Here is a 12391-nt window from a genome sequence, read left to right on the forward strand (position 1 = left end):
TGGTGAACCAGCAGCAAAAATAGCACATCACACATCAAGGAAACGGACATGATGAGGGACTAGTCAATAACGTGTGCCTGTGTGTCTGGGAACGGCAAGAGGAGAAGACATGCACCATGTTCATGCATTTGGATTTCTTTGAAAACACAGCAGATTTAGGACTGACTTGACTGATGAGCTAAGTGCTAGTTTGCTCTGATTGAGATTGAGTCTTGCAGGTTCTTCACCTGTCAAGAGTCACCTGTTCAGAGTTCAAAAGTCATCATAACACTCCCCACCCAATAAGCATTGTATTTGCATGTGATGCATAGTGCATTCAGTATTACATACATCTGTAAATGCTTTTGTCCAGACATTTAAGACAGAAAAGGCATGTACAGTATTTGTATGCACGGCCGTGTTTTTATTTATTTATTGTTGCATAAGAATGCAGTCAATCTTATTTTCTAAATGAATGTACATCTGATGAAAGCCCATCATTTCTCTTATGCACACTGGCCCTTGCATACATGTGGCTTCATTCAGTGTGTTTACGCCCTGAACACACAGACATGTTTTTTTGAAGTGCGGGTACTTATACAGAGAGTGGGTTCTAAGTTGTTGTTGTTCACAGGGAGACAACCATCCGCTGGTCTATCCTGCAGCATTCTTTTCTTGAAGTTACTTTGGGGGGTTTCGGTCACAGTCATTACTGGGTAGATATGTGTGGTTCATGCAGAAGGTCAGCATTTTACTGGGATTATCAAGCCAGTGCTTGGAATTCACACATAATACAGACACGACTCCTTCCCGACCACCAAGGAGTTTTGGGTGAAGGGCCATCGCGGTATGGCTAAGCTGGAGGTCTTGGTATCAGATGTCGTTGAGACATGCAGTGATGTTTAAACTCTGCTGAAAATGGCTGCTCACAAGCGATAGCATCTCCACGTTTTTAAGGGTTTCCGTGCCTCGGCTCTTTTCTTGCATGCATCCATGTGATTCAGAGAACATATACGCTTATGCATGAGCATGACGTAAACAAGAGCCATTTGGATACATGGAATGTTTGTGAAAACAGGCAAGTCAGCTTGCTGAACATGTTACTGTACCAAAATGCAAAGAGTAATTTTTTGTGATATCATACAGGGAACCAGCCTTCTGATTATCCGTCCTAAAGTTGGTAGATGGGAATTGGATTTGGATTGGAGGTAGTTGTTAAGGTATGAACTAGTAAAAAAGACTTGTAGTAGTGTACAAGTTATATGTGTTCACTTTCAGCAAGTTGTGATGAACTGTATGTATTTAGTCTGCAATGGTAAATTAAGTTCTTGGATTTAACTGGGACTGTAGGCCCACGGCCAACATCAAGGCACCTCATCTCTCTCTCTCTCTCTCTCTCTCGCTCTCGCTCTCTCTCTCTCTCTTTCCACAAACTGGATTAAGTGCTTGTGCCTCTCTGCTTTTGTTATCTGCTGTCTTTTAAACAGGCTGTGACAAAGTGCCCATGCCTTCATGGACACTGCAGAGTTATTATTAGAAGTCCAGAGAACAGGATGAATCCAGGAGTGTGTGTGTGCAGTGTGTGTGTGTGCAGCGTGTGTCTGTGCAGAGGTCAGTCAGCAACTGCCAGTTGCTTTTTGCTTGTTTTGCTGTGGTTAAAAAAAAAACATTACTTTGACGAGAGATGTGGGTTGGGGTGTGGTAGATGTGGTTTTGATTAGGATTGATAAGAATGAGTTTTCACTGCAGGACAGAGATACCGCTTTTACTTTTCTAGACTTTTACCCTTTCTGTATTATGACATCTGCAGCTGGCCCTGATCACCACTTCTCTTAATGGGTCCAAAAGCCAAGGTAGACACAGGTCATATTTCACATGCTCAAGGTGTACATCACACTTACGTGTAGTTTACATTTCATACGTTGCGTTTAGTTACCTTATGTCAACAACTCTTAAAAATGAGAATATGATGATCTCATGTTTGAGAGACATTTTTATGACAACATTCTTGGCATCTATATTGTATGATGCAGTTGCAGTTGCTCTTCTGATGTCTTGCCATCAGACTGGCACTGTCACTGTTTGGCAAACTCCACTATTACTGTTTTGGTAAAATCACTTGTATGTTGTGTTATTGTGCTGAGCTGAGCGACGGCGTGGCTGTGTCTGCCTCTCTCGCCTTGTGTCACGCGACAAGTGCAGCTGCAGTGATTCCACAGCAACAAGTGTGTGGCTCTGCGCTCTCTCTCTGCACAGGCTGCTAATTGCTGGAGCAACAGGCTGCGTTGGCCGGGCTCCAGGGGAGCTAAATGCTCACAGGAGTCGCGGTGTCCAGCCGACTGCATAACCAAACTAGGAGCGATGCAAGGAATCTGAGGGGCCGGCCGCCGTCCCCCCGTTGCTTTTGATTCTCTACCACCGGGGGCCTGTGGTAGATGGCCGCGGCTGCGGACAGACAAGAGCGTCTCGGGCCAGCCTGTGTGCCGACGCTGTAAGCCCCTCAGCCCCCAGCCCATGGCTCCCCTGCTTGGAGGTTTCACTCTGCGGTCACAGCCAGTTGAGTCCCCAGACCCCTCTAAACTCCTGGGTTCCCCAGACAAAGGGCCTCTGATACGCCTGCAGCATGCCATTGTGTTGATGGTGTGCAGTACCTGTGTGCCCTGTGACAGGGTGCCCTTTAACACCAGTCAGCTGTCATGACCCTATCTCTGAGGATGGCAGCTGGGTGCGAGGGCTGTAGCTTCCATTTTCACTTTGATGAGGTGTGGTAGACACTCTAGAGTAGCCTACACCAAGCATCTCATTTCCAAAGATGTTTTATTTATTCATGTATTTAGAGGTGGGAGGTAACCTGCTATGTTCCCATTTTGTTCCAGAGGAAATGACACCTCTACACCAGAACCTGACTATGACTATGAAGGAATCATATATTAATGGCAAGCTTCACCTCTTGGTCCTCCTGCGGTGGGCAGGAAGGACCAAGAGGTGAAGCTTGCCATTAATATATGATAATATAGCAGTAGCTGTAGCCCTCCTCCAAGTTGTGATTGTGGGCTCTGGCTCCACTGCTTTTGCTTTGGTTCAATATCAATTTACAGCACTAGGCAGTGCTATTTTGATGCTAACCCCTAGCCTTTGGGCTCGCCCGCTGCCTGCGCCTGCTAAAAGTGTGGGTCGCGAGCCGGGTCTTGACTTTCACAACGCGTACTCGTTACACGTAACAAGGTCGTCTTAATTGGAGAAGGAAGTGCCGGGGATGTTTGGTGGCCAGAGGATGCAGGGACCAGCGCGAGATGTGAGCGTCGGGATCTTGTTTCTTGGCTCCATTTCCTCGAGGTCCTGTTCTAATCCAGCACCTCCATACCCAAGCACTACGGCGGGGCGGGGGGCGAACTGGTGTTGTTGGGGGGCGGGGTCGATGTGTCCATCCGGCCCCGCAGCTCACAAGGAGAGTTGGCAGTGGCCGCGGTGCCCCTACTGCCGAGGGGATCAAAGCGGGCAGGGCAGCTAAGCCACCCGCAGATCCATGTGACACAGGATCCAGAGGATATAATGTCTCTCTCGCGCCGTGGTCCGGCCACAGCAGCTGGCCGCCTGCACTAGGCAGAAGCACGGGGGGCCTCTGCGGGTAGTTTCGCAAGCAACTTGAAGCTGGGGTGAGAGACTCGACTAGTGGGACTATGACTAAGTCTGCTGGGTTTAAAAAGGAGAGGTCCTGTGAGATCCAGTGAGATAACGCTTGGCTGTCTGACATGAGATACGACATGTCTGGTGCCCTGGTGCAAAGCTGGCTCGGGGTTTGGGTTTGATGCACGGGCAAGTGCCAAGTCTCTGATCAGCTGTTATACAAAGTACCGTATAACTTGCAGACAGGTTACTAACATCTATTTTTAAGAATTCTCTACCACTTGTTTAAATCAGTAAGTGTGCCTCACAGGGAGGCAATGGAAGGGGGGAGTCTACAGAGGACAAACTTAATGTGCAGGGGTCGTTCTGTGAGAAGGTTCCAGAAGCACTGAAGCGTAGCTCTGGAGACAGAGATAAATGATTATTTTTGTTATTCCGACGTTCAAGGGCTACAAGGTAGTTATCCTCTCATGCGTTTCAGGTATTGTCACAGCTGGATCTCTATGGGATCGGGGAAAAGAAAGAATTCATTATTTACATTTTCAAATATTTATGTGAGCACTGTAAATGGACTGAATCCTGTAGGCAAATATTATTAAGTGTGTAATTTAAATAATTATAGACGAGAAATATATGCCATTCAAACATGGAAAAAATGGATGTATGAAAATATCAGACCCGTACACATTGTTCCTGCATGTGGAAAGCTAGGTATTGAGCACCAGGGTGACTAGCACGAATACATGGCTAGACAGAATTATTCGATTAGAAGCATCAGAGACAAGCTCTCCTCTCACTCTTCTTCTTCCCTTCTTTGCTTTCCGAGTTCTGTGCTAACACAACCTGAATTGAGGTGTCAGTATGCACTGTGACACCTCATGGGGCACCTGCTACCGTTCTGCCTTATGCTTTAAGCTTTTTTAGCTTCGCTAATGCATTTACTGTAAATGGATTCTGTCTCTTCAAAGTCTCCTTTGAAGTAGACACCATGAGCAGACATCACAGCCCTTTGGTTGAGAGAGATTAACTATGGTGAAGTTACCTTGACACCTCACTTCCTGCCTGGTGACCTCCGCATGATGAACGCTGTTGTCATCCTTGAACTGTGTTTAGCTCCATAAACAATAACGGGTGATATTGTTTAGCAAAGATAAACACTGGCATCCACAATGGTGATTGGGATTACCGTCTAACCCCCTCTACAACCTGTCAGCCTTCAGCAAGGCTTGTTGTTGTGTAAATGATAATGTTAATTAAACCTCAAGGTCACGAGAAAAGTAATAAACTAACATCAGCACGTCAACAGTCAATAAAACAAGTAGAGATCTAGTCAGCGCAAATTGTCTGGCATGTTCCAAAGGACATGGCCTGATTAAAGGCAAATCAGGCCTGGCTATCTGCCAGGCTTAGGGCTACCTGTGACATGGCTCCACAAACCACTAAGCTTAAAAAAAGGCTATTGTCTCACAAATGACACAAATGGAAGCTTAATCCTCTTACACAGAATATCACTGGGATAATATTTAGTTAGTATTTATTTATTGTGAGACTGAAACACCCTGAATCAGATGTCACTTAAGAAATACAGAAGCCAGCAGATCCAGTTAGAATGAAGGTTCGTGGCTGGGTAAGTCTAGTAATCACGTAAATGAGGTGCGCACTCTGTTCCATATTTCACTGCTTCACACATGAGCGAGTGTCACTGTCAGACCGTCAGTTATCCGTAATTGATGGAATTGTTTAATGAGACTGACGCCAGAAGTCATTTGTACGCGAAATGCATTTATGGACGCCACGGCAACGGGCTGGTTGTTTGTCTCTAGCTCAGTCCCAGCTCCAGATGACAGAGGGGTCGGGCCGTGCTGGGATTATGCGAGAGGTCAGATGTCAGGGACACAGTAACCGTGGTGATATTAGGTTATGCCTTAACCTACATTGCCTTGGGGTGTAGGATTCTATGGCGTCTTATGCTTTACACCACAAGCATGTAGGAGCACTGACCTTATCCAGGCCTGGGGGTAGGTATGCTTTTGTGTGGAATATAAAAAAGAGGATTGAGCTGTACTGCGCTATGGTATGAGTAATAGTAAGTAGAGGCCTCCAGGAACTATGATTGTTTTGTTCCTTTTGTTTTCGTATGCTATATGTTAAACAAACAACAACTTCAAGAAGGACATGGCACGTAAGTATATGTCACAGACATCGCTACTTTTTTTCCTTTTTTGCTTTAAATGTTGTGGCTGCCTTATATCATAACAAGGGCCTCAGGTTGTACACGAAGCACAAGGAGGAGGAGAAGCAGGGTGTCCACCTGTTCCGTCGCCCCATTATGTGGTCGCGCTGTTGTTGACCTCTGGCAGGGGTGTCTGCTGTGGCCCGGCTCATGTTGCAAACCTTCACTGTCTGCCGATCCACCGATCCTCTCGTCCGCCGTTACCTTCTGTAGTAAGCGTGTGGCGTTTGGTGGAAGCTGCACAGCTGTCGCGTGAGCACAACACATAAACAGCTGAGTAAACTCCCGAAATACCTCTGATCTCTCGATGACCTGTTGTCTTGGGTCACCCTGATTTGACATTTGCGAAATGATGGAAGATGAGGTCAAGACTGAATTATGCATGAAGATCTGATCACATTGTTCTGCCATGTGCTCCGTATCTTTAAGACGAGAGCCCAGATATGCATGGACGGATTATGAAACCATGGGCCCCTGGGCCTGAACATGCCCCCCCCCCCCTTGCGCGCCCCCAAAAATTGTGCGGTCGCAAAACATTACTTAAATGTAATGACATTTTTTTCAACAGCACAATAACTAAATTCACCTGTGCCTCAACAGGATTTACAGCGCACAGCGCAGGTACACTCAATTAAAGCCAACAGCAAATTAACAACCACAAATAAGAGACACATAACAGCAACTTCACGCAGAGGCTCTGGCTAAGAGGCTCCCTGAGAATATGGGTCCCTGGGCCTGGGCCCGGTAGGCCCGTTTGGTAATCCATCCCTGCAGATACGTATTCCTGGTCTTTCCCGGCATTGTTTTGTTTGTATTGTTATCGCTAGTATTCTCAGCATTGTTATTCTCTCCATCTACTGTTCTTGCTATGTGAGATGTCATTCCTTTGCAAAGCCATCCAATGTTAGAGTATTGTTACACTGTCAAGCTTTTGCTTTATGCGAAATGTCTGGCATTTTACTGGGGCGGTGTGTGTTTCACTGGGAGAAGTGTGGGTCACCAGACAGGGGTCAATTATCTGTTTCTACAAGAGGTGCAACTCATCTGAGCAATCCTTTCTCCTTCTTGCCCATGCCTCCTTATGCTGCCTTTCTGTTGGAAGATCACCTGTCACCACTGACCAGGGGCAAAAAGCAGCAGTAGTAAAAACAAAATGGCTAGAAACTCGTTGGCCTTTGTGGTGAGGTGGTTGAGGGTGTTTCATTCTTCTTCACATATCAGTTGGAAAAAAAAAAAAACTGCAGCGGAGCAACGCTCTGTCAGAGCTGAGTAGAAGACGCTGAAGCAGAGCAGAGGATGAAAAAGGAGAGACACAAAAAAGAAAAGACCGGCGAAAGAGAAACGAGATACCTCCTCCTCCACCTTCACAATGGGTAGTTAACTGAGAGGGGGGATCATTACCTGGGGATAGGTCTGAGTCAGCGCAGCAGATGGATTGTGGAAGTGTCGCTTCAGGCCAAACTGGCAGAATAGAGAAGCCGCTTAACCACATGAAGGTGTAGAAGGTGCTGGCTTGTGACACATGGCCTGCTTGAGTAAGCCCGGCCTCGGCTGGTCTTTGGTGTGCGATCTGGTTTCAAGAACCTTCTGAAGCCCAAACCTCTCCTCTACTGTACTGTGCTGTATGTGGGCGGGACGATAGATGATAAAAGACAATAATCACTATAATGCATGGGAGGACAGGTGGGTGGAGATGGCTCTTTGATACCGATGTGTCTTTTTTTTAAACAGTATAAAAGCGCGACACAAGGATGATCAAATGGCCACACGCCCGCCTCTTTATCTTGCGCTGTCAAAGCGGCAAGCGCTGATGGTCCTTGTGTGTCGGGAGAGAGAGAGGCAGAAGGGAACTTAGCGTTTGAAGTGACATGATTTGTGCTCGAGGTGTCAGGGTTTCAGAGGGGCCGGGTGGACTCGGGGATCTAACTGTGATTCATGGGGATGTTCACTTTCATCTCTTTTCATAATGGGCCCAGACAGCGGAGGAGGCTACTGAATGACGACTGAAGGTGATATAGACTACTGAATGAGTCCCCCATAAAAGGGAGCCACGGTGACAATCTCCTCTGAATAAGCAGAATAATCTTAATATTTAAGGCATGCAATAAAGAACTATTAATTGGCCTATAATGTCTAAGAACATAGAAATAGTCCTCTAGGGAGGTTATACACCCAAACATCACTTTTAGCTATGAAAACAAAATATGAATACTTGAAGGTGTATTCAATGACCTCAAATGGTTTTCGGGCCAGAAATGTGAAAACCTCAATTTTGTTGGTCAGAGTCTTGTGCTGAATCTATGCAATGGCACAGCACAGAGGACCTCTCAGAAAATCTATCATATCACTTTCAAATATACTTCAGAGGGACAAAGTATTCATACTATGCTTGTCAGAATACTAATTTGAGTTGCTTAACAGCTTGCTAGGCCTGATTTGCTGAGGCTCATCAGCTAATTACCATGTAAAGTGCCTAGCATGTTAGTGGCTTAGTCATGAGAATTGGTGTGTTGCTTTGTATTGTTTTCGATTATCACCTGCATTCTTGTGATTGACTGACATCCTGCAGGCACAATCTGACTTTGAGCTTCTGTTTGGATGAAAAACAAGGCCAGCCAAGAACCTAAGGAGGGAATTGCATTAAATTGCTGCATATTTGTGCAGTATTATACAGTTAAACACAATCCAAACAAATGACTAATTGTTGCTTTAAATTACATTATACAACATTGTAATACTAGATATTAGATACATATGTAGCCGCTAGCCATGACAGAGCCAGTGATGCCTTTTAGAGAGGTATTAGGCCAAATAGAGATGACAAATAGCCGTGAATCAGCTCAACACTTGATGTGATAATGTATCAGCATGATCTTCAATGCAGTGCAGATGTGGTGCCGTTCCTCTTTGCACCTCAAGGGGGAGCAGTGAGCAGGGCCAAGACGGTGTGGGCATGGCTCCCCGTGTGGCTAACGCACACCAGATGTGCTGTCAGATTGAACTACTCTCAGCGTCCGGGCCTTGCCATGGCCCCCTGACAGTGTCATCTGATCACAGCGGAGGCCGAGGCACCGCCAATTGTGAGGTAAAACACCGAGACACTACTTTGTAATCTCTTTTTTAGTGCGTGTGCCGCGCCGTAATTTGACTCAGGCACCCCACACACCGGTTTCCTCCTTGTGCACCACCCGAAGAGGGGAATTACAAGCACTGAGGAATGTTGACTCTCTGTCACAAAGTCAGGGCAGAACTAATACCCAGCTCTTGGGGAATCCTGGAGTTTTTCCATCTTTTTCCATGACTGGCAGAAAGAGAAAAAGAAAACCCAACACAACAACTGGAAGCCACTCTGGAATTTCAGATATCTTTAAAGATATTGGGGTGGAGGTCTTAAGTCAGGGAATTTCAACATATTTAATCCGCCACTCACTTCTCATCCACTTGTCACGGCTGAAGAGATTTATGTTTTGCTCGTCACTCAGATGATTGTCATCCCCATTTACCACTGGGATTAAACATCTCAGTGATGTTCCCCTCAGGCTCAGAATAGTTTTCCTTTTGGTAAGAAACCCGATCTTGGTATTTGTGGGTTTGTAAGTCACTGAGTGGGCTGGTGTGGGCTACAGTTTTCCTTTGGCTAAGAGACTGAGGGTGGGGGGATTGTCAGGACTTTGAGAGTTTGCAGGGTGTCCGTCAGTTCGCTGGCAGTTCAAGCTTGGAACTGCCACAGCAGCCATAACAGCTCACTGCAGGTGGAATGGAGGAGCTAAAAACAAACTTACTTGAACTTCAACAGACTTATTCTCCCTGTCTTTCCCACCCTCCTTCTTTATCTCTCTCCTCTCTCTTTATCTCTCTCTCTCTCTCACACACACACACACACACACACACACACATGCATAAACACAGTTGTTATATGAACACCAGGGCTGAAACACACAGAGAATCATAACATAATGTAATGCTCTTAAGATGAATAAGATCGATGCATTTAGACAATAAGTCATCGTTGGCTATGATTTTCTGATGTCTCCACATGATGGCACAGTTCATACATAAAATGTAGCAAGGCAAATGCTTACACTCTTAACAGACAGGAATATAATATGGGATATATACTTAATCCTTTCCTGATTGGGAATACATTATCATATGTACTTTAACATACAAACCTATGAAGTGAATATACACATACAAGTTCAAAAACAAAGACATTTTGTTTTAGTTGGTGCTTTTACATTTGTCACATCAACAGTCTGGTGTATGCAAATAAGTAATTCATATGGTTTTAATATTTTATTTTTTTCGTTTTGTTTTGCTCTATGTATCTTTTGTTGTTCACAGTAAAACATGAGCATGAATACTGATTGTCACTCTCTGAGTAGAAAAGAATATTTGAAGTGTGCCTTTGGGTGTCTTTGTAAGAATGTGTATTGAAAATACCGGACTGCTCTTTTTTAAATAGAAATAGTGCCCATGACCCCTGAGTTCACGTGTGTGTCAGGGGTCGCTCACATGAACTGAGGCTGATCTCATGATCATTGTTTGGGTACGCCTAACGGAATGTGTTTGAGGTGCTTGGGGCAGTGAGCACAAAAGGGTCCAGAACTTAAATTTTCCATATCTGAACTGGTTTGTGGTAATCTGAGAAAGTCCACCTCCAATTCAGCTGCCAGGAATAACTCTGAGCTTAATATACCTGCATCAGATGTGAACTGACTGAGACTGAGATTCTTGAGGACAACTCTTATAAGCTCCCCCACAATGCAGTGTGATGATCACATCTCACCACAAGGGGTCTCCCTTCTCCATACTGTTTTTCCACAACAGGTTGACTTCACTTTATGACAAAAAGAGATGGGTGACCTTTGTTCAGACTTTCCTGTATGGTATACACAATTCTCACACCTCAAGACACCTAAGGGTTCTTTCTGAACAGATGTTTCCTAGATTATTTGAAAAAGCTGTGGAAACAGTTTTACAGTATAACAGAGGAGCAAAGTAGAGGGCTGAATCAGGTAGGTGAACCTCTTTAGACTGTACATTCCTCTTATGGCATTTCACTTTACAGATTTTTTATTCCTTTACGTAATATATTTTCCTTTCCTTTCCCCCCTATTCTATTCTTACCTTTGTCTGTAGTATTTTATGATGCCTGTGCAAAGCACTTTGAATTACCTTTTTCACATGAAATATGGTACTTAAATACATTTCACTTGCCTTTTCTTTACTTATCTCTCTCTAAGTCCTGATTTATTCTGCCGTCTTGCTCCAGGCTTTAGGTTCGGCTCATCTCCGGGAAGATGAATGAAAACAAAATGGATGCTGGCTGTTGTTTTTGGAAGCCTGAGATGCGGTTAATTAAAAGCAGCAGTAAAATCAGTGAGCCTGTAACTGGTTTTGAGGGCCTTGATGGAGGACAGCGTCTCAAAATCCAAGCCTGGGGGCTCTGAGAATCCCGTAAATGTGTATTGATTAAGCAGCAGGATATCAGATAAGGAGCGATGGCGGTACTGATTGGAACCTGAACAGAGTGCAGCACGGCGCTTCCATTCCACTCCCAACAGTAACAAGAGTCCAGTAGTCAGATGCTCTTCCTGGAAGGAGCATGATGCACATTGTGTGTGTGTGTGTGTGTGTGTGTGTGTGTGTGTGTGTGTGTGTGTGTGTTTCCCATTTCTTAGAAGAAGCAGGAAATACTGTCAGTGACCCTGGGATTTGTGGAAGATTATAAACCCTGCTTGGGCAGATGAGCCCAACTGCACAATTTCCTCAGCGAATGAAACCCCTTGGAAAAAGAAGGCAATGGGAAAGATGTGGAGAACTGAAGTGTGTATGTTTATACGTGAGGCACACAGGGGTCACCTTCATTCGGAGACATGCAGCTGATCCTGCCCTGAAAGTAGTTCACACATAGAGTGCTGCTTGACAGTATATGAACCCCTTGAGCAGTTTAGAGTTTTCTGTTGTTTTACCATGATTTTTCTATTTTATCATCACCAGTTTTCCATTTATGAAATGTCAGGTTTATGTTTATCAATTGCATGTACTTGTTTAGAGGGAATTGTGTGAGTAGCCATGTAAATGCATGTACATTTACCCCAGATGCTGCCAGAGAGGTCCGCAACTCTTTAGAGGTGATGTGTTTGTTTACCTGATTTATTATTCTTCTGGTGCTTCTTGATGGGCGTCCACTTCTAGGCAGAGTTGCGGTCATGTTGAATGCCCTCCATTTGTAAATGTTTTGTCTTACAGTGGATGGATGGGGCTGGAATCTTATAGCTTTCACCAGACAGATGGGCTGTCAGTACCTTCTTCCTGATGTCCTCGGATATCTCCTTTCCTCTCTGCATTGTTGATCTGTGTGGGTACACCTTGGCACTACAGTAGTTTGGTTAATTTCCTCTCTCCTTTATTCTGTGTTGCCCAACCCTTTTCATTAGGATGTCTCATTTGATTTGTTTGCTTAATTGACTAATTAAGCACCCAAATGTGTTTCACCGAATCTGTTACCTACTTGACTTCACCCATGCAGCTGGGGGTTCACTTACT

The sequence above is a fragment of the Clupea harengus genome, chromosome 21 (genome assembly GCF_900700415.2).
Source record: "Clupea harengus chromosome 21, Ch_v2.0.2, whole genome shotgun sequence".
Taxonomy (NCBI): domain Eukaryota; kingdom Metazoa; phylum Chordata; class Actinopteri; order Clupeiformes; family Clupeidae; genus Clupea; species Clupea harengus.